Source organism: Phyllobates terribilis, unplaced genomic scaffold (assembly GCF_046119375.1).
Source record: "Phyllobates terribilis strain yellow unplaced genomic scaffold, ASM4611937v1 Scaffold_9__5_contigs__length_417890890, whole genome shotgun sequence".
NCBI classification, from domain to species: Eukaryota; Metazoa; Chordata; class Amphibia; order Anura; family Dendrobatidae; genus Phyllobates; species Phyllobates terribilis.
In genome coordinates, this window is record NW_027362769.1 from 276,826,597 (window position 1) to 276,849,999 (window position 23,403).

Below are 23,403 nucleotides of genomic sequence, written 5' to 3' on the forward strand. Positions count from 1 at the left end.
TCTAAGCCAACCTGGAAACTTGATGGGTTACACAATGGAAAGGGTGTTCACATGTAGGGCTCAGCTTTATCTGGATGTGCTCCATAAATCCTTTTTCCTACCCTCAAGGAAACAGACTAAAAACTTTAGACCGAAACATTTACCGTATTTTTCGGATGATAAGACGCACTCCACCCCACCCCCCCAAGATTTGGAAGGAAAATGGGGGTGCGTTTTATAATCCGAATGTAGCTTACCGGGGGATAAGCTGTCGTAGAGCAGGATAACAGGAGGTAGGGTCACTGCTGCAGAAATCTGGCAATGGCAAGCAGGGCTGTGGAGTCGGAGCCTGAGTCTGTGTCCATTTTGGTGGAGTTGGAATAAAATGTACCGCCTCAGACTCCTAAAATCTATAATAAATTGGGTACAGTAGTTCAACGCAGTATGTGCTACAGTGGTGGCCAAAAGTATTAGCACCCCTGCAATTCTGTCGGATAATACTCAGTTTCTTCCTGAAAATGATTGCAATCACAAATTCTTTGGTATTATCTTCATTTAATTTGCTTGCAAGGAAAAAACACAAAAGAGAATGAAGCAAAAATCAAATCATTGATCATTTCACACAAAACTCCAAAAATGGGCCAGACAAAAGTATTGGCACCCTCAGCCTAATACTTGGTTGCACAACCTTTAGCCAAAATAACTGCGAATAACCGCTTCCGGTAACCATCAATGAGTTTCTTACAATGCTCTGCTGGAATTGTAGACCATTTTTCTTTGGCAAACTGCTCCAGGTCCCTGATATTTGAAGGGTGCCTTCTCCAAACTGCCATTTTGAGATCTCTCCACAGGTGTTCTATGGGATTCAGGTCTGGACTCATTGCGGGCCACCTTAGAAGTCTCCAGTGCTTTCTCTCAAACCATTTTATAGTGCTTTTGGAAGTGTGTTTTGGGTCATTGTCCTGCTGGAAGACCCATGACCTCTGAGAGAGACCCAGCTTTCTCACACTGGGCCCTACATTATGCTGCAAAATTTGTTGGTAGTCTTCAGACTTCATAATGCCATGCACACGGTCAAGCAGTCTAGTGCCAGAGGCAGCAAAGCAACCCCAAAACATCAGGGAACCTCCGCCATGTTTGACTGTAGGGACCGTGTTCTTTTCTTTGAATGTCTTTTTTTTTTCCTGTACACTATGTTGATGCTTTTTCCCAAAAGCTCTACTTTTGTCTCATCTGACCAGAGAACATTCTTCCAAAACATTTTAGGCTTTCTCAGGTAAGTTTTGGCAAACTCCAGCCTGGCTTTTTTATGCCTCGGGGTAAGAAGTGGGGTCTTCCTGGGTATCCTACCATACAGTCCCTTTTCATTCAGACGCCGACGGATAGTACGGGTAGACACTGTTGTACCCTCGGACTGCAGGGCAGCTTGAACTTGTTTGGATGTTAGTCGAGGTTCTTTATCCACCATCCGCACAATCTTGCCTTCAAATCTCTCGTCAATTTTTCAAAGCCCAGTGCCATGGGCTTTAAACTTCTTGATGACACTGCGCACGGAAGACACAGGAATATTCAGGTCTTTGGAGATGGACTTGTAGCCTTGAAATTGTTCATGCTTCCTCACAATTTGGTTTCTCAAGTCCTCAGACAGTTCTTTGGTCTTCTTTCTTTTCTCCATGCTCAATGTGGTACACACAAGGACACAGGACAGAGGTTGAGTCAACTTTAATCCATGTTAACTGGCTGCAAGTGTGATTTAGTTATTGCCAGCACCTGTTAGGTGCCACAGGTAAGTTACAGGTGCTGTTAATTACACGAATTAGAGAAGCATCACATGATTTTTCAAACAGTGCCAATACTTTTGTCCACCCCCTTTTTTAGGTTTGGTGTGGAATTATATCCAATTTGGCTTTAGGACAATTCTTTTTGTGTTTTTTCATTGAAGACAAATTAAATGAAGATAATACCAAAGAATTTGTGATTGCAATCATTTTCAGGAAGAAACTGAGTATTATCTGACAGAATTGCAGGGGTGCCAATACTTTTGGCCACCACTGTATATATTTTTTCATAATAATTTGGGAAAGTTATGTAATGTCCTATAAATGTCTGTTCTATTCCTGATCTCAGGATTTAGGCCTTTAGTTGAGATGAAACTGTGCTGCACTTTATGTATATGCTCAGTAGTGCCAGTGCTGTGTAGTCGTGGAATCTGAAATATCAAAAACTCATGAAATACTCATCGTGGGAACATGGCCTCTAATAGTATTTACTAATATCTAAAAATAAAATAAAAGATTAGCTAAAAATGGCTTTTGGCAGCAGCTTATACTTGATCCTTGAGAGTTGGGAAACTACTATTTAAGATGGTCAACAAGTACTGCTGAAATCGGCAATATGAATGACATTCTTTTAATGTTTATGGCCACTTTATGTGTCACCAAAACCAAATAATACAGATATTTCATTAGAGAAAAAGCAAAGGAGCTCCACACAAAGTCTTAGCTTTTAGCATACTATCCTTGTCCCTTTTTATCTTAACCATTGTGCATTAGAACAATTTTCACACATGATTAGTGTTGAGCATTCCGATACTGAAATATCGGGTATCGACCGATATTCGCGGTATCTGAGTTCCGATACTGAGTTCCGATACTTTTAGAATATCGAATACCGGAATTGGAAGTTCCCATAATGCCTGCGCTCTGCAGTGTCTCTGAAGGATGACAAGCTGGATGGCAGCGCTCAGCTTACTGTACTTGTCATTTAGTGTTAAAGGATTTATTAAAAAAAATAAGTGTTTTCATGCACCGTCTCTTTAAAAAAGCCGGCCGGCAATTCAGCATCGCTACCCGACAATTTATAACAGAAAGAATAGAGCATCACACATAGATTAGATAGATAGAAACAAGTCAGTCACATATATAAGAAGTACAGTGACAGTGTTGCTTACTGTACTTGTCATTTAGTGTTAAAGTTAAACTATTTAGTTAAACTATTTTTAAAAATTTTTCCATTTTTTTTTTTAATTCACTTTTCACTTTTTACTAGTCCTGTTATGGGACTTGAACCTGTGATTGTCCAATCACTTGTACTATTCACACCACTGCTACAGTACTGCTATATAGAGCGAAAATCACAGTATCCTATGAACGTCAGCTACAGGCTGGCTGTCACAGGAGCACCGTAATAACAGGCACAGGGGTATTTAGCAGACCCCCAACTGTCATTACAACCTATCGGCACCATGCAATCCCATCACGGGCGCACTGATGGGGGCAAAGAATGACGTGCCCACCTGCCAGCGTGTGTTAAATGCAGCTGTCAGAGATTGACAGCGGCATTTAAAGTGTTAACGGCTGTTAGAGGCAGATGGTGGCTAAATAATGCTGTTATCTGTTGGGAAAGACGCGGGCTCTGCGCGCGAGCCAGCATCCAAGACAGGGACCCGACATATGATGTAACTGTACTTTATATATGGAGAAGGGGATAAAGTAGAGACCTTGCACATGAATATAGCCCAGCAATACGGTAACGTCATGCAACTATGCATAACTTTTTAAAATGCATTAAAATTTAAATACGTGCCTAACAAAAGAGCATATTACGGGATGCTGATGAATTGCTGTGGCAAAGGGAAAGCCCAACTCAAGCCTGCCATATATGAAAGTCTATTAGATATTTCCACAAGAGTATCCAATAGCCTGCTTGTCTATATGACACCAGGAACACGAGTAATACAAGGCTGTAAGATCGGGTCTGGGCATCGCAGTCCATATACAGACCGTAAAATAAACTCATGTGAACCCAGCCCAACACCAGAAAGCTGGCACAACACAATACAGCCTGCCACATCCTTCACAGAGTTATATCCTTACTCATGACTTTCTGGAGTCCTGTACATTTGGCCTCCTGATGAACCTACAGGAAGGGGAAACGCGTTGGGACGATTTCCAGAATATGAGATAAGTTTGCCATCATGTTGCATTCTCTTTATTTATCTATTAGCATAGTATGAAAAATGTATTAGAATAGGCAGTCACGCATTACCTGTTTATAACCCACATTATCAGGGCCTAACAGGGAAAGTGAGGGACAGCCACCGTTGAATGGGGGCGCCAAACTCGTATATTAGGGTGCCAACCTCCATGACAGGCAGTATCAGTTGAGGCATTTTAAGATAGGGCAGTTTTAAGTCTGTATTGTATGTGAATGTTTATCATGTTTAAGACTTTACTGGCCCATATATGGTTATCTATTTCTATTTGGCTCAATTTTTAAAAAATAGTCCCTAAGGGACACTGGATGGATTTTGATATAATTATGAACTCTCTTACTTGCACATCACAAGGGTTTTTTGGTGTTTTTTTTTAAAAAGAATCAGAATAACATTTATAGTTTTAGAGGTTTTTTATGTTTACACAGAAAGCCCAACTCAAGCCTGCCATATATGAAAGTCTATAAGATATTTCCACAAGAGTGTCTAATAGCCTGCTTGTCTATATGACACCAGGAACACGAGTAATACAAGGCTGTAAGATCGGGTCTGGGCATCGCAGTCCCTATACAGACTGTAAAATAAACTCATGTGAACCCAGCCCAACACTAGAAAGCTGGCACAATACACTTCACTGCATATATTCTGCAGTATATTATCTAAACCAGACCTGGTCAAACTGCAACCCACGGGCCACATCAGGCCCTCCAGCGGCCCAAGACAGCTGGACAGGTGAAAACACTGGCCACCATCTGGATTCAGATATCTCTGTTATCGGCATCCTCAGTAGACAGCAGACAAGATGACGTCACTTCATCACATTGGCTGTGCAGAGAGTCAGTGCAACAGAGACGGGAACAGAGCGCAGTGGGAACTGGAGCAAAATTAATAGGTTTATTTTTTGTCATATGTGTATGGAAAATGTGCCTGTATATAGGGGGGTATGTGTGGACTCATACTGAATATAAGGGACTATGTGGGGGTTCACACTTTATATAAAGGTGAATGTGGATGCTCACAGTGTATAGAAGGCTATACATAGGGCGCTAATACTGTAAATAAGGGGCTATGTGGTCACTCACTGTATATAGGAGGCTATGCGGGGGCTCACACTGTTTATAGGAGGGGTGTATGTGGGCTCATACGGTATATGGGCTCCTGATACCCAACAGATTGCTTTAATTGCTAGTTTTCAGGCATAACACTGCTGGAAAGGAAAGGACTTAATTCTTAATGTCCGTATTGACCAGTTCAGGTAGAAATATCTACTAAGAATTAAATATAAACAAAGATCTTAACTAAATCTGAACTGGGGCCATGAGGCATGAAAAATGGTGTTGCAACACTGGTCTCCCAGAGAGGAGTCGCTGCATAATGGCAAGTCAACACATGATAAGACAGATACATGGGAGTAAACTTCTTCAGTAATGGACTAAAGGAGACTTGCAAGTGAAGTAGCCAAACGGATATCACTGTACATATAAAAGACTCCCGATTTAACTATTTAGGTGACATCTAGCAACCTGCAAGAGAGGTACAGCAGCACCCTATTAGGATAGACTTACTTGAGCACAGTGTCAGTTAAGGTATCCGAATTACATGCCTTGAGAGATCAAGCGCTATCCAAAGCACTAAGCCTGTATAACAAATGTCATATAAAAAGGGAATATCACATTGGTCCTGACCGCACTGCCCCAGAGGCGAGCTATGACAATTATCTAATGTAACCACACCAAATGATATTAAGTTTCTGGACTTCAAAGATAAACCTGATTTCTTGACAGCTAATCATGAGAGCGCATCCCTCTCCAATCTAGTGGAATGTATTATTGTTTGAGGAAATTTCTGTTGTATTGTCTAGGATAAGCAGAGCATTTAGTAAAGTATGTTTAATGCTATTCAGATTCCTAGGACCACAGTGATTGGGGCCGCCAGCCCTTTAATTCCTCCGTGGACTGCGAATACAAGCATGCAGCATTGGCTGTAACGTTCTTTGTGGGGGCGGGATTAGCGCCATGCACTCCCGTCCTGACGAAGGAAGCAGTCGCAGTGTCTCCTTTGTAATTAATACAGCAGCCAGTGTATCCTTTGTGATATATGTACAGCAGCTCCAGTGTCTGTTATGAGACAGGGACTGGTGTATATAGAGCACATAGCAGATGCAGGGACTGGTGTGTATATAAAAGTACAGACCAAAAGTTTGGACACACCTTCTCATTTAAGGATTTTTCTGTATTTTCTTGACTATGAAAATTGTACATTCACACTGAAGGCATCAAAACTATGAATTAACACATGTGGAATTGTATACTTAACAAAAAAGTGTGAAACAACTGAAAATATGTCTTATATTCTAGGTTCTTCAAAGCAGTCACCTTTTGCTTTAATGACTGCTTTGCACACTTTTGGCATTCTCTTGATGAGCTTCAAGTGGTAGTCACTGGAAATGGTCTTCCAACAATCTTGAAGGAGTTCCCAGAGATGCTTAGCACTTGTTGGCCCTTTTGCCTTCACTCTGCGGTCCAGCTCACCTCAAACCATCTCGATTGGGTTCAGGTGTGGTGACTGGGAAGGCCAGGTCATCTGGCGTAGCACCCCATCACTCTCCATCTTGGTCAAATAACCCTTACACAGCCTGGAGATGTGTTTGGGGTCATTGTCCTTTAGAAAAATAAATGATGATCCAACTAAACGCAAACCGGATGGAATAGTATGCCGCTGCAAGATGCTGTGGTAGCCATGCTGGTTTAGTGTGCCTTCAATTTTGAATAAATCCCCAACAGTGTCACCAGCAAAGCACCCCCACACCATCACACCTCCTTCTCCATGCTTCATGGTGGGAACCAGGCATGTAGAGTCCATCCGTTCACCTTTTCTGCGTCGCACAAAGACACGGTGGTTGGAACCAAAGATCTCAAATTTGGACTCATCAGACCAAAGCACAGATTTCCACTGGTCTAATGTCGATTCCTTGTGTTCTTTAGCCCAAACAAGTCTCTTCTGCTTGTTGCCTGTCCTTAGCTGTGGTTTCCTAGCAGTTATTTTACCATGAAGGTCTGCTGCACAAAGTCTCCTCTTATCAGTTGTTGTAGAGATGTGTCTGCTGCTAGAACTCTGTGTGGCATTGACCTGGTCTCTAATCTGAGGTGCTGTTAACCTGCGATTTCTGAGGCTGGTGACGGAGATAAACTTATCCTCAGAAGCAGAGGTGACTCTTGGTCTTCCTTTCCTGGGGCGGTCCTCATGTGAGCCAATTTCTTTGTAGCGCTTGATGGTTTTTGCAACTGCACTTGGGGACACTTTCAAAGTTTGCCCAATTTTTCAGACTGACTGACCTTCATTTCTTTAAGTAATGATGGCCACTCGTTTTTCTTTACTTAGAATTTGTATTATGGCAAGAAAAAAGCAGCTAACAGTCTATTCAGTAGGACTCTCAGCTGTGTATCCACCTGAATTCTGCACAACACAACTGATGGTCCCAATCCCATTTATAAGGCAAGAAATCCCACTTATTAAACCTGACAGGGCACACCTGTGAAGTGAAAACCATTTCCGGTGACTACCTCTTGAAGCTCATCAAGAGAATGCCAAGAGTGTGCAAAGCATTCATCAAAGCAAAAGGTGGCTACTTTGAAGAACCTAGAATATAAGACATATTTTCAGTTGTTTCACACTTTTTTGTCAAGTATATAATTCCACATGTGTTAATTCAGAGTCTTGATGCCTTCAGTGTGAATGTACAATTTTCAAAGTCATGAAAATACAGAAAAATCTTGAAATGAGAAGGTGTGTCCAAACTTTTGGTCTGTACTGTATGCGTATCCCAAGTCATGTTGCGTACATACACTAGCCCCAGTGTATTCTATGTGATCTATATACACCTGCCCCACTGTTTACTAATACATACCACGTTCCAAATAATTCTACAAATTGGATTTAAGTGTCATAAGTATGTAACTTTTTTGTTTTTCAAATAAACTCATGGATGGTTGTGTTTCAGGGCTCTTTGGATCACTAAAATAAATCTTAAACACCTGTAATAATTAGATTGCCAGGTGAGCCAAATAAAAGGAAAACTACTTAAGAAGAACGTTCCAAATTATTAAGCAGGCGACAGGTTTCAAGCAATATGTTAAAGAAAAAGGATCTCTCTGCTGCCGAAAAGCATCATATAGTGCAATGCTTTGGACAAGGTACGAAAACATCAGACATTTCAGGAAAACTTAAGTGTGATTATTATACTGTGAAGAGATTTTTGGCGTATACAAAGCACAGAAGGGTTTGTGTAGATCAGGCCTGTACAACATACAGCCCGCCGAACAATGTTGCGCAGCCCACGGAGCTGTCCGGGACGCGCAGCTCTTTCTTATATTCAAATGTATTCGAGTCTTTTAATACATTTAAACACTGTGGAGCTGGGACATAAGCAGTGCAGAGCTCGTGAGTCCTGGTCCTGACATGCAGCAGCATGATTAAGTCAGCATGGGCAGTGTGCTGGAGATATTTTACAGAGGCGCAGCATGTGGGGGTGGTGACATTATGAAGAGCCTCATAACAGCTGGCATATTTTACAGAGGGGCAGTGTGCGGGGGGGGGTATATTTTGCAAAGGTGTAGTGTGGAGGGGGGATATTTTTGCAGAGGGGCAGTGTGGAGGGGGGTATTTTGCAGAGGTGCAAGTTCGGGGGATTATTTGAAGAAGGGCAGTGTGGAGGGGGATATTTAGGAGAAGAACAGTATGAGGGGATATTTTAGCAGGAAGCACAGAAAATGATTTATTTAGGCGTGCAGCATTGAAAAAAATCTTTATTCATGGGGCAGTATAAAGATACTTAAAATTTTAACCCCTTAGTGACCGAGACAATTTTGACCTTGCTGTAATTTGACCAGTGTCACTTTATGTGGTAATAACTAGCGCTTCAATGAATCCCACTAATTCTGAGAAGGTTTATTCGTGACATATTGTACTTTATAATAGTGGTAACATTTCTTTGATATGACTTGCGTTTATTTGTGAAAATATCAGAAATTTGGCACAAAAAAAATGTAAAATGTCGCAAATATGTTATGCCACACAAAATAGTTAATAAATAAAATTTCCCACATGTTTACTTACATCTGCATAATTTTTTAAACAAATTTTTTTTGGTTTGTTTGTTAGGAAGTTCTAAAGGTTAAAAGTTGATCAGCAAGTTCTCATTTTTCAAACAACAATTTACTAAACCATTTTATTAGGGGCCACTGTAGCATCGGTGTCTCTGCCTCCTGCTAGGCAGAGACGCCATCCCTCTCACCGTCCTGCTCAGCGCACGGCGTCATCCAGCGCTCCTTCCCGGGCACTGTACTTAGGGCGCGCGCGCGCTCCCCCTCTCTTAAAGGGACCGCGCGCGCCGTCCTAAGGAGTCCCCGGCCAATGGCCGGAGGACTTCCCATATATAAGGCACCTCCTCCAAAATGGAGGTGCCCGAGCAAAGTTGTTGCAAAGCATACTCACCTCTGCTTCAGCCCTCAGGTCCCGTTGCCAGCTTGACTACCAGTCCTGTCTGCCTGCTTGTCTTCTCTTCAGCCCGCCAGTCTGTCGCCTGCATCCGCCAGTCTGTCTATGGGCAAGTCCACTTGCGGACCAGGAAGCACCTGCCAGTTACCTGCCTGCTACCTGCCGTACCTGCTAGCCCGCTCACCTGGGAGCGCTTACCTGCTACCCGCCTGCTAGCCTACCTGTAGGCTCCGCAGCCACTTCCCGTGACCACCTGCCTGCCAAGAGACTCTCACCCGTTTTGCCGTCACTTCCTATGACCATCTGCCTGCCAGCCAGGAGACTCTTACCCGCTCAGCCGTCACTTGCTGTGACCGCCACCCTGCCAGCCAAGAGACTCTTACCCGCTCAGCCGTCACTTGCCGTGACCACCTGCCTACTCACCCAGAGACTGCTACCTACCTGTTGTGTCCACAAGCTACTCTGGTCAGTCCCAGCTATCTGACCCGTGGGAGCCACCTGCTCTATTACGAGGTCGTCCCCAGAATAACACCTGCCCCTCAGGGTCCCTCCTTGTTCCAAGGCACAGAGGTTCCAACACCCGGCCCTGTTACAGTTTGCTCGGGCCATGGAACCCGGTGGCACCCAAGCTCCTTCGCTCTCTGACCTGTTCCACAAAGTCTCTCGTCAGAGATCCCAACAGGAATCCATCCTGAACCACCTGCGTAATGTCAACTCCCGCCTGGACACACTGACTACTCCACCTGGACCTGCCTCCAGTCGTACGACTCACGCCACGGCAGCGCCGCTGCCCATCAATGCTATGGTACCCGGTCCGGGTCCCCGACTCCCTGCACCGCCTCGTTTTGGTGGAGATCCCGCCTTGGCTCGAGGCTTCATTAACCAGTGCACCCTGCACTTTGAGCTCTTGGCACATCACTTTACCACCGACCGGGCCAAAGTGGCCTTCATCATGTCCCATCTCACTGGGGAAGCACTGGCTTGGCTAAATCCCCTGTGGGAGAGAGGGGATCCCCTGGTATCCAACTTGTCAGCTTTCCTCACTGCTTTCCGGAAAGTCTTTGATGAACCGGGACGAAAGACTTCGTCAGCCTCCTGTCTGCTACGTCTCCGCCAAGGGAGTCTCACCGCAGGCCAATATGCCATACGGTTCCGTACCCTCGCTTCTGAGCTGGCCTGGAATAACGAGGCCCTGCTGTCCGTCTTCTGGGAGGGTCTTTCCGGTCGGATTAAAGATGAACTTGCCGGTCGGGACATCCCTACCACCCTGGACGACCTGGTGTCACTTGCTACCCGGATTGACATCCGGTTCCAGGAAAGTACCAAGGAGATCACCCGTGAAAGAAGGCTTCCCCGCCTTGCTCCTAACTTCCAGAGACCTGTCTCTTCTTCAGCCACCCCCCGGGCGCACTCACCCGAGCCCATGCAGGTCGACCAGACCAAATTGGTCAAATCCCGCCAGGAGTCACGCCGGCCCGAGGGGAGCTGTTTCTATTGTGGCAGCAAGGAGCACCTGATCCGTTCCTGCCCAGAGAGGCCGGGAAAAGCCGGTGTCTAGGATCGCTCTGAGAGGTCGTCCTAGACAAAAGTAAGTCCTCTCCCTCCCTTACTTTGTCTGTCTCTTTCTCCTGGGGAGAGGATCGGCACTTTGAAATAGCCCACCTGGACTCTGGAGCTGCTGGGAACCTCATCTCCCAGTCCTTGGTAGAGAGATACTGTATTCCCACCAAGCCTCTCACTGAACCTTTGTCAGTTGCCACCGTGGATGGTAGACTCCTTCCAGTGCCCATCCTGCTCGTCACTGAAACCTTAACTCTGCAGGTGGGAATGCTGCACTCAGAGAAGATCTCCTTCCATGTGCTATCCGGACTCTCTCACTGCCTGTTGCTAGGTCTACCTTGGCTCCAGACACATGAACCCGTATTGAACTGGCGATCCGGTGAAGTACTCCGGTGGGGTCCAAACTGCCATAAGACCTGCCTGGTTCCGGTCCGCCCAGCTCGCCCTCCGCCTTCTCCAGCTAATCTACCCAGTCTCCCGGCTCCATACTGGCCCTATGCGGACGTCTTCGGTAAAAAGGAAGCTGAGACGTTGCCACCCCATAGGCCATATGACTGCCCGATCGACCTGGTACCTGGCGCCACTCCTCCCCGTGGGCGTATTGTCTGCGGCCGAGACCCGGGCCATGTCTGAATACATTGAAGAAAATCTGGCTAGGGGATTTATCCGAAAATATACCTCCCCGGCCGGAGCCAGATTCTTCTTTGTCAAAAAGAAAGACGGTTCGCTACGTCCCTGTATTGACTACAGAGGACTCAATCTAATCACTGTAAAAAAACAAATACCCCCTGCCACTCATCTCCGAGTTGTTTGACCGTCTCAAGGGCGCCAGGATCTTCTCCAAGCTGGATCTACAAGGAGCATATAACCTGGTCCGTATCCGTCAAGGAGACGAGTGGAAGACAGCATTCAATACCCGGGACGGTCACTATGAGTACCTTGTGATGCCCTTCGGTCTCTGTAATGCCCCCGCGGTCTTTCAAGAGCTGGTCAATGACATCTTCCATGACCTCCTGTACGCCTGCGTAGTGGTATACCTGGACGATATCTTGGTCTTCTCTCCGGATCTCCCCACACACCGGAGGAATGTTCGTCAGGTCCTGCTTAGGCTTCGGCAGAAACACCTCTATGCCAAATACGAGAAGTGCCTCTTCAACCAGACCTCCCTTCCATTCTTGGGCTATGTTATCTCCCAGACAGGTCTGCAAATGGATCCTGAGAAGCTCTCTACTGTCCTAAAATGGCCCCGTCCAGAGGGGTTGAAGGCAATACAGCGATTCCTGGGCTTCGCCAATTACTATCGTCTTTTCATCCCACACTTCTCGTCCCAGACTGCTCCCATATCTGCGCTTACCCGTAAGGGGGCAAATCCCAAGGTATGGTCGCCTGAAGCCGAAGAGGCCTTCCTTTCCTTAAAGAGAGCCTTCGCCTCTGCCCCCGTCCTGCACCGTCCGGACTACAATAAACAATTCTACCTGGAGGTTGATGCCTCCTCCTTCGGAGCCAGAGCGGTACTCACCCAAAAATCTTCTACCGGGAGAATGGTAACCTGCGGCGGCTTCTCCAAAATGTTCTCCTCGTCTGAGCGCAACTACTCCATAGGAGACCGTGAATTGCTAGCCGTCAAATTGGCACTGGGGGAGTGGCGCAATCTGCTTGAAGGGGCTCTTTACCCGGTGATCATCTACACGGATCACAAAAACCTGGCATATCTCCAAAATGCCCAGAGACTTAATCCTCGCCAGGCCCGGTGGTCGTTTTTTGCCCGCTTCGACTTCATACTTCATTTCCGCCCAGCGGACAAGAAGGTCAAAGCTGATGCCTTGTCCCGGTCCATCCTGTCCTCCGATCAAGAGGAGGAGTCTACGCACATCATTGACCCCTCCAAGGTGATGAATGTGGCCCCCTTGGATCTGACTCGTCTTCCACCCGGTAAGACGTTTGTGGCAGTACCAGATCGGGAGAGGGTTCTTCGCTGGGGACATTCTTCTAAACTAGCTGGCCATGCTGGCCAAAAGAAGACCTTACAGCTCATTACCCGGCATTACTGGTGGCCTACCCTGCGTAAGGACGTTGTAGACTTCGTCGCGGCCTGTTCATCCTGTGCCCGTAACAAAGTTCCCAGACATCTACCAGCTGGCCATCCCCTGCCCCTTCCAGTACCTGCTGCTCCATGGCAGCACATTGCTATGGACTTTATCACCGATCTTCCTGTTGTACAGTCATTTGGGTGGTCGCTGACCGCTTTTCTAAAATGGCCCACTTCATTCCCCTGCCTGGTCTCCCATCTGCACCCGAGCTGGCTAAAGAATTTATCCGCCACATCTTCCGTCTCCATGGCCTACCCCTCCACATCGTGTCGGATCGTGGGGTTCAGTTCACCTCACGCTTCTGGAGAGCCACATGTAAGCTGCCAGACGTCACCCTGGATTTCTTCTCCGCTTACCACCCACAGTCCAATGGTCAAGTGGAGCGGATCAATCAGATCCTGACCAGCTACCTCCGGCACTTCGTTAATGCCCACCATTCGGATTGGGTGGATCTCCTACCATGGGCCGAGTTCTCTTACAATAACCATGAGAGCGAATCCTCTTCCAAGTCCCCGTTCTTTATAGTCGGTGGCCAACATCCCCGGTTACCAGTTCCTGTCTCCGCTCCTGTGGACAACCCTGCCGCGGAGTCTCTTGTCAGCGAATTTTCTACTATTTGGGACAGTACCAGGTCCGCTCTTTTTCTGTCCTCCGAGCGGATGAAGAGATATACTGATAAGAGACGTCTGGATCCGCCTCAATTCCGTCCAGGAGATAAGGTTTGGCTCTCTTCCAAACATGTGCGGCTCAAAGTACCCTCCTACAAGTTGGGTCCTCGATTCATCGGACCCTTCGAAGTCCTCAGGCAAATTAACCCAGTGGCCTACAAATTAAAACTCCCGGCCACCCTACGCATTCCCAACTCCTTCCACGTATCCCTCCTCAAACCCGTTGTCCTTAACACTTTTTCCGAAAATCCAGGTACTCCTCCCACTTCGGTTTCTGCTGAGGACGTCTTTGAAGTGGAGAGTATCCTGGCCACCAAGATGGTAAGAGGGAGAACCTTTTTTCTGGTGGATTGGAAGGGGTTTTGGTCCTGAGGAAAGAACTTGGGAACCCAGGGAGAACATCAACGCTCCGCTTGTCCTTGAGAAATTTCTCTCTGGCCTAAAAAAGGGGGGGCCTAAAGGGGGGGTACTGTAGCATTGGCGTCTCTGCCTCCTGCTAGGCAGAGACGCCGTCCCTCTCACCGTCCTGCTCAGCTCACGGCGTCCTCCAGCGCTCCTTCCCTCGCTGCTGCCGGCGCACGCTCCTTCCCGGGCACTGTACTTAGGGCGCGAACGCTCCCCCTCTCTTAAAGGGACCGCGCGCGCCGTCCTAAGGAGTCCCCGGCCAATGGCCGGAGGACTTCCCATATATAAGGCACCTCCTCCAAAATGGAGGTGCCCGAGCAAAGTTGTTGCAAAGCATACTCACCTCTGCTTCAGCCCTCAGGTCCCGTTGCCAGCTTGACTACCAGTCCTGTCTGCCTGCTTGTCTTCTCTTCAACCCGCCAGTCTGTCGCCTGCATCCGCCAGTCTGTCTATGGGCAAGTCCACCTGCGGACCAGGAAGCACCTGCCTGCTACCTGCCGTACCTGCTAGTCCGCTCACCTGGGAGCGCTTACCTGCTACCCGACTGCTAGCCTACCTGGAGGCTCCGCAGCCACTTGCCATGACCACCTGCCTACCAGCCAAGAGACTCTTACCTGCCCTGCCGTCACTTGCCGTGACCACCTGCCTGCCAGCCAAGAGACTCTTACCTGCCCTGCCGTCACTTCCCGTGACCACCTGCCTGCCAGCCAAGAGACTCTCACCCGTTCTGCCGTCACTTCCCGTGACCATCTGCCTGCCAGCCAGGAGACTCTTACCCGCTCAGCCGTCACTTGCTGTGACCGCCTTCCAGCCAGCCAAGAGACTCTTACCTGCTCTTCCGTCACTTCCCGTGACCACCCGCCTACTCACCCAGAGACTGCTACCTACCTGTTGTGTCCACCCGCTACTCCGGTCAGTCCCAGCTACCTGACCCGTGGGAGCCACCTGCTCTATTACAAGGTCGTCCCCAGAATAACACCTGCCCCTCGGGGTCCCTCCTTGTTCCAAGGCACAGAGGTTCCACCACCCGGCCCCGTTACAACCACATCACATTTGAAGTGTAAAAATGTACTTTTAGCCCTAAATTTTATATTTTCACAAGAGTAACAGGAGAAAATGGACCCCAAAATTTGTTGTCCAATTGCGCCGGAGTATTTCGATAACCCATATGCAGGGGAGAACTATTGTTTGGGCGCCCGGCAGGCCTTGGAAAGAAAGGAACGACTTTTGGAACGCAGACTTTGATGGAATGGTCTGTGGGTGTCATGTCGCATTTGGAGAGCCCCTGATGTGCTTAACCAGTGAAAACCCTCTACAAGTTACCCCATTTTAGAAACTACACCTCCCTCAAGGATTTTATCCAGGGGTAAAGTGAGCATTTTGTACCCACAGGAGCGACATAGAATTTGATAACATTAGGTCATCATATTGAAAATTTTTAATTCTTTTCATGAAAATTTAATTCGAGACCCAAATTTGTAATTTTCTCAATCGATAATAGGAAAAACCAGACCCCATAACTTATGAAATATCTCCCGAACGCGATTATACCCCATATGTAGTCAAAAGCTTCTGTTTGGGCACGTGGCAGGGCTAGGAAGGGAAAAAGCGCTATTTGTCCTAGTATTTTGACCTAGTCTCCCGGTAAATACCTACACGCAAACTTCGATCCTCACAAGATCTCCTTCTCTACTCCCCTTTTATCTCCTCTTCCCATAATCGCATACAAGATTTCTCCTGTCCATCCTCCCTACCCTGGAACTCTCTGTCCCAACATATCATATTCTCTCCTACCATGGAAACCTTCAAAAGGAATCTGAAGACCTACCTCTTCCGACAAGCCTACAACCTACAGTAACCACCGCTCCACTTTATCACTGCGCGACTAGCTCCACCCTCACCTACTCTATCCTCACCCATCCCTTGTAGATTGTGAGCCCTCGCAGGCAGGGTCCTATCTCCTCCTTCTATTGTCTAAGATTATTGCACTCGTTTATATTACACTCCTTTCACATATAAAGCACCATGAAAAAAATGATGCTATAATTATAATAATTTGTCTGGAATAGATTGTGAATGTCAAGTCGCATTTGGAGAGCCCCTAACATGCGAAAACAGCAGAAACCTCCCCACAAATTACCTTATTTTAAAAACTAGTCCATTTATGAATTCATCTAGGGATGATCTGAGCATTTTGTAACCACCAGGCGACCCACAAAACGTTAGAACTTCTAGATGTGAGAACAAAAAATTAAATTTTTTCCAATAAAATACTGTTTTAGAACCAAATTTATAATTTACACGAAAGGTAATGGGAGAAATGGACCCCATAATTTGTTGTGCAAATTTTATCAAACACAGCGATACCCCACATGTGGTTGTACACTATTGTTTGAGCACTCGGCAGGGATCGTATTGGAAGGAGCGCTACTTGGCTTTTAGAACGCAGATTCCATTTGAATAGATTGTGGATTCCATTAGCCGAGACCCTGAGGTGCTGAGGTGTCAGAACAGCAGAAACACCCCCAAGTGGCCCCATATTTATAAACTTCACTGCCTAAGGAATTCATCTAGGGGTGTAGTGAGTATTTTGAACCCATAGGTGCCTCAAAATTTTATAACATTGAGATGCGGAAATATGATATTTTTGTGGTAAAAATTTAATAGGTGAAACTGGACATCAATTTCTTGCACAATTTCTCCTGAACGCGGTGATGACGCATATGTTGCAGAAATTACTGTTAGGCCACACGTCAGGGCTGAGAAGGAAGGAGCGCTATTTGGCTTCTGGAGCACAGATTTTGCAAAAATAGTTTGCTGGTGACATTTGCAGAGCCCCTGAGGTGACAGAACTGCAGAAGACCCCCTAAAGTGACCCCATTGTAGAAATTGCACCTCTCAAAGAATTAATCTATGGCTGTGGTGAATATTTTGTAACATCCACGCCAGGCTATTTTTCTGCAGAATTGCAAACATGCCAGTTTAGTGCCCATACATTGTGCCCCGTATATTGTAGTGCCCCCATTCATTGTGCCCAGCTTGTGTTTCTGGCGACACGCACACCATAAATTGTTAAGTACTCTCTCCCCACTACAATAATGCCTAACATGTGGCCATTACTGTGGTTTAGGCATAGTGGAGTGGATTTGGGAGCTCAGAATTCACTGCATTTTATCTGAGGGGGTGGGAGCCATATTGCTTTTCCAGAGTCTTTGTTCTACCAGTAACGTGAGATGCCCCTATAGTTCCAGTGACAGATGACAGACCCAAGTGGGGGTGGTTTTGTGAGGGATAAATCAGGGTTTTTATTTTGGGGTACTTAACATTTTTCGATTGCTTCCAGAATAAGACTGGGATCATATTCTTGTGTTCTATGCTGAGCACTTAAATCTAGGTTTCCGTGTAAAACACACAAAAAAATGTTTCAGACGAAACCCCCTACGGAACCATCCACCACATTGAGGCAGCTGGAGACCCTTTGGACTCCATTTGGCATTTGCTCCGTTGGTATCCATTTTTTTTTAATCGTGCACAGATCTGTGGTCGCCCACCTTTGTGTGCTAAAAAAAAAAAAAACTAAAAAGAAAAATGATGGGACACAGACCAGTCAAAAGTGACTTCTGCCTTATATGTGAGTGGTTCTGTCAGGGGTTTTGTCTGAATCGCAGTTTTGGAGAATGTACACAGAAACCCCGACGTTAGCGCTCAGCGTAGAGTGCAGGAGATATGTGAGCCGAGCCTTGTTTCAATTTTTGGGAGGTAAAATGAACAGACAGACAGCAGTACAAGAATTGTTCTTATTTTTAAGGAAATTGTAAAAAACTGCAGTAGCGCTGCTGCTATAGTACGATCAGATAGGCAAAGAGCCGCAATCTCAAGGCACCGTATGCCCTGGTGCAAATAATAATGAAATGATAAAAAGAAAAGAGATGCGCTGCAAACCACTCATAAAATACCAAGAGAGTGATTCCTACCTGTCTAAGAGAAAATGGTAGTCCAAATGAAGATATACGTGTGCAGCTTCCAGGGGTCCTTTGAGGAAGTCACAACTGCAACTAGAGGTGATAGACACGTGTCGGAGTCTGTAGAACAAGCCGTGAGTGTTGCAGAAAATGGGTTCAAACAGCGTATTAGAGGGGATAGAGGGCTGCAGAGACTCTCAGATTCAAGCTTTCAGGTACATGCAGCCATTGAACGAAGGAGGCCGTGACCTCGGAAACGCGTCGGGTAAGAGCTGGACTTTTTTTTCCCTCAGTGGAATCCCCCAGCTGTTGTGACGTCACACAGCTACTAAGCGCTCACCATCCTTGATCATCAGCTGTCCTGCAGGTGTGACCGGCCGGCACACCTACCAGGCTGTCTGCAGTCCTTCTCACCCATGATCTTCATCCCTGTATCCACCTAGTGCAATGGCTACATGTACCTGAAAGCTTGAATCTCTGAGAGTTTCTGCAGCCCTCTATCCCCTCTAATACGCTGTTTGAACCCATTTTCTGCAACACTCACGGCTTGTTCTACAGACTCCGGCACGTGTCTATCACCTCTAAATGCAGTTGTGACTTCCTCAAAGGACCCCTGGAAGCTGCACGCGTATATCTTCAACTGGACTACCATTTTCTCTTAGACAGGTAGGAATCACTCTCTTGGTATTTTATGAGTGGTTTGCAGTGCATCTCTTTTCTTTTTATCATTTGTTCTTATTTTTATCTTTACGCGGTTCACCATGCGGTATAAGTGATAAGGAGGATTAATTCTTTGGGTCGGTGTGATTACAGCAATACCAGATTTATATGGTGTGAGGAGCTGCCCACTTACTAAAGACTACGATACTATTCCAGCAGCGGACCACCATTTTTGTCAATATTATTAGTGTTTTATTAGTGATTTACTTGTTAGCAGAACTATATAAAACATAACTTGTCAGTATGTACACTAGATTTACTTGTAAAATGTTAAGCATTCCACTAATCGGTATCTCAGGATATCTGTATCTCAGGAGTATCTAACCATTGTTCCAACAGCCAATAATCTCATTATGTGTGTGTGTGTGTGTAAATTGTATACACAGTGGAGCCGTCACCACAGGGGGTCTTACACGCAGTCTCAGATGAATGCTTCTAGAATATTCTTCATTGTTTTTAGCTAACAGTAAATGCTTAAGGGGAAGGGTGATCACTTCTGACCTGGGAGGGGACTGATCCCAGGGAAAGAAAAGGACAGACATGTTTTAGAGAGTGGTGTGGAAGGATTGAAGGAAGAGTATGGAGACTGTGGACTTGGAAGGATGGATGGATAAACATGTTACCATTATGGATTATGTCATTTGGATTTAAACTTTCTTAAAAGGACTGCTGCTACTGGATACCTGTGCTTTCATCGTTTTATCTGCTGTCGAGAAGATCATGGACTGTACCTACAGACTATACTGGCTGGAGATACAAAATCTGTTGGCCAACCAAAAGTTAGGAGACAGTGAGTATGGCCTTATACAAAGCCAGTGGAACTACTGAACCCAGATTGGGAACTTGAGGACAGAGAGAACTGTATTTTGGCCAGTTACCTGGAATTGCTTTATTACCATGGCTGTGATCAATAAAATATTGTTGCATTGTTAACTTGCCTAGGTGATTACTTACAACCCACAACCTCAGATCTTTACATATGTTTTTTTTTTAAGGTTTTTCTGCTATCATACAGTAAAAATGTTTTTTTTTAATAAAAAAAAGTTTTTTTCCGCTGCCTTATTCTGAGAGCTGTAACTTTTATTTTTTGGTCAACAAAGCGATATGAGGGATTATTGTTTGCGGGACAAGTTGCAGATTTTTTTGGTACCATTTTGGGGCACAGTGATTTTTGATCGCTTGTTATTCAGATTTTTCAGACACAGAATGAACAAAAAAACAGCAATTAAGTTATTGCTTTAATTTTTTATGCCATTTACCTTGTGGTAAAAGTGATCAGACCAATTTGTTCGTCGGGTCGGTACGATTACAGCGATACTAGATTTATATTGTTTTACTTATGATTGGCTATTTTTACACACTTACAATAATTCACAAAAAAAAATGTTTTTACATTACCATACCCTGAGAGTTGTAACTTTTATTTTTGTTGTCGAATGAGCCATTTTAGAGCTTGTTTTATTGCGGGACGGTTTGGCATTTTTATTTATACATTTTTTATATGGATACAAATTTTGGATCTTTTTAATTCACTTTTTTGTGAGCGAGTATGATGATAAAGAGAGATTCTTGGGGTGCTTTTTATTATATTTTTTTACGAATGCAGAACGTCCCATTGATGAAAGTGAGGAGACCGCATTACGTGATCCGTCTGACGTAAAAGTGACGACAGGCGGGGTGGCGAGGAGCGGATCCTTCACAGCCACCATGTCAAAAAGAGGCAGTGACACCAGCAAGAAGGTGGAAGGTAATGTTTAGGGCAGAAATGATGGAGAGAGCACTGATAGGGCCTTTTAAGATCCCTGAAAGTGTGAAAATTAGCTTGGCAAGGTATATACAGTTTCTGACTGAACACTCTTAAATTATACAAAAAGAATAATAATAATAATAATGTCCACAGCAAAATCATCTTCATGCATAACAATGCACTATGTCATGCTGCAAAGCATATCTCCAAGTAATTGGCGGCTATTTGTATAAAAAGGGGATAAACGCACAGTCTGGCCACCATTGTTCCCTGACCTCAGCCTTATTGAGAACCTTTAGAGTATCCTCAATCAAAAGATCTATGAGGCTATGTGCACATAGATATGAGCTAAATGAAGTTATTTGGTGGGATATTGCTTAAACCCTTGAATTACTGTCAGAACTGGGGTGAGTATATTGGTTCATTTAAATGATTAAAGAATGTGTCTGTTGTATTTCAAATAATTACTCGGTGTTTATTTAACTCTTTACTTTAATTAGGTTTGGTGATGAAAGGGACTGATTGACATTTGTCATAAACAAACAAAAGAGCTAGGTGTCAGCTAATCCCATTAGCCCAAAATGATTAGCATTTCTATTCATGTAATTTATGCGGCAGCTGTGAGCTGCTATTTTTAGCCTATGAAGGTGCCATTTGCAAACATGGTCGCTTGGCCATTATTAACCCTCATAACTGTTTCGTTAGCTGCTACATACCCAGGAAGACCACTCAGCAGTGCTTTTCATTCAGCGCATTTTTGCTGCGTCCAAAATGCGGTGTTCTAATGCCGCACTTTTGTTGTCAGTACAGGTGAATCCACCACATATAATGACATTTCAATCGGTCACAATCTGCAGCGGAGACTAGCGTGTTCGCTACAGAAATTGACATGCTGCGGGTGAGTTTGGGAACGTGGCCACAGTCAGGAGCAGCTGCAGGTTTGACGCTGCGTATTTATACAGCGTCAAACCTGCAGCGTCCAGTTGTTACTGCATAGTGGATGGGATCTCTAGAAATCCCATGTCCACTATGTGTGTAGTAGAGGCTGCGAATCACCCGTGGACACGGACATGAGGCACGTCTTTCAAGACTATACTCCTTAATAAAATCCTTGAGGGGTATAGCTTCCAAAATGGGGTCACTTGTGCGGGAGCTCCACTGTTTAGGCACATCACGGGCTCTCCAAAAGCGACATCGTGTCCGCTAACAAATTGAATGGAAAATCGGCTCAAATTGTTAGCGGACGCCATGTTGCGTTTGGAGAGCTACTGCATGCCCAAACATTGGAGCTCCCCCACAAGTGACCCCATTTTGGAAACTAGACCCCCCAAGGCACCTATCTAGATGCATAGTGAGCACTTGGAACCCCCAGGTGCTTCACAAATTGATTAGTAAAAATGAAAAAGTGAAAAAAAAAACACTTTTTCATTTTTACGAATCAATTTGTGAAGCACCTGGGGGTTCCAAGTGCTCACTATGCATCTAGATAGGTGCCTTGGGGTGTCTAGTTTCCAAAATGGGGTCACTTGGGGAGCTCCAATGTTTGGGCACACAGGGGCTCTCCAAACGCAACATGATGTCCGCTAACAATTTGAGCCGATTTTCCATTCAATTTGTTAGCGGACACCATGTCACGTTTGGAGAGCCCCTGTGTGCCCAAACATTGGAGCTCCCCCATAAGTGACCCCATTTTGGAAACTAGACCCCCCAAGGCACCTATCTAGATGCATAGTGAGCACTTGGAACCCCCAGGTGCTTCACAAATTGATTAGTAAAAATGAAAAAGTGAAAAAAAAAACACTTTTTCATATTTATGAATCATGTTGTGAAACACCTGGGGGTTCCACGTGCTCACTATGCATCTAGATAGGTGCCTTGGGGGGTCTAGTTTCCAAAATGGGGTCACTTGTGGGGGAGCTCCAATGTTTGGGCACACGGGGACTCTCCAAATGCAACATGGTATCCGCTAATTATTCAAGCAAATTTTACAATTAAAAAGTCAAATGGCGCTCCTTCCCTTCCGAGCCCTGCCGTGCGCCCAAACAGTGTTTTTTCCCCACATATTGGGTATCTGCGTGCCCAGGGGAAATTGCACAACAAATTTTGGGGTCCATTTTTTCTTGTTACCCCTGTGAAAATAAAAAAAATTGTGTCTAAAGTAACATTTTTGTGAAAAAAGTTAAATGTTCATTTTTTTCTTCCACATTCAAAAAATTCCTGTGAAGCACCTGAAGAGTTAATAAAGTTCTTGAATGTAGTTTTGAGCACCTTGAGGGGTGCAGTTTTTAGAATGGTGTCACTTTTGGGTATTTTCTGTCATAAAGACCTCTCAAAGTGACTTCAAATGTGATGTGGTTCCTAAAAATATGGTTTTGTAAATTTTGTTGGAAAAATGAGAAATCGCTGGTCAACTTTTAACCCTTCTAGCTTCCTAACAAAAAAAAATTTTGGTTCCAAAATTGTGCTGATGTAAAGTAGACATGTGGGAAATGTTATTTATCAACTCTTTTGTGTGACATATCTCTCTGATTTAAGGGCATAAAAATTCAAATTTTGAAAATTGCAAAATTTTCAAAATTTTCGCCAAATTTCCATTTTTTTCACAAATAAACGCAAGTGATATCGAAGAAATTTTACCACAATCATGAAGTACAATATGTCACGAAAAAACAGTCTCAGAATCAGGGGGATCCGTTGAAGCGTTCCAGAGTAATTACCTCATAAAGTGACAGTGGTCAGAATTGTAAAAATTGGCCTTGTCATTAACGTGCAAACCACCCTC

At 45.1% G+C, this 23,403-nt stretch overlaps 1 protein-coding gene across 2 annotated transcripts in view; it reads right to left on the bottom strand.

Moving 5' to 3' along the window:
- The window catches only part of PGAP1 (post-GPI attachment to proteins inositol deacylase 1), a 1,100,814-nt gene that overhangs the window by 919,234 nt on the left and 158,177 nt on the right, over positions 1-23,403 (bottom strand). The window lies entirely within an intron of this gene.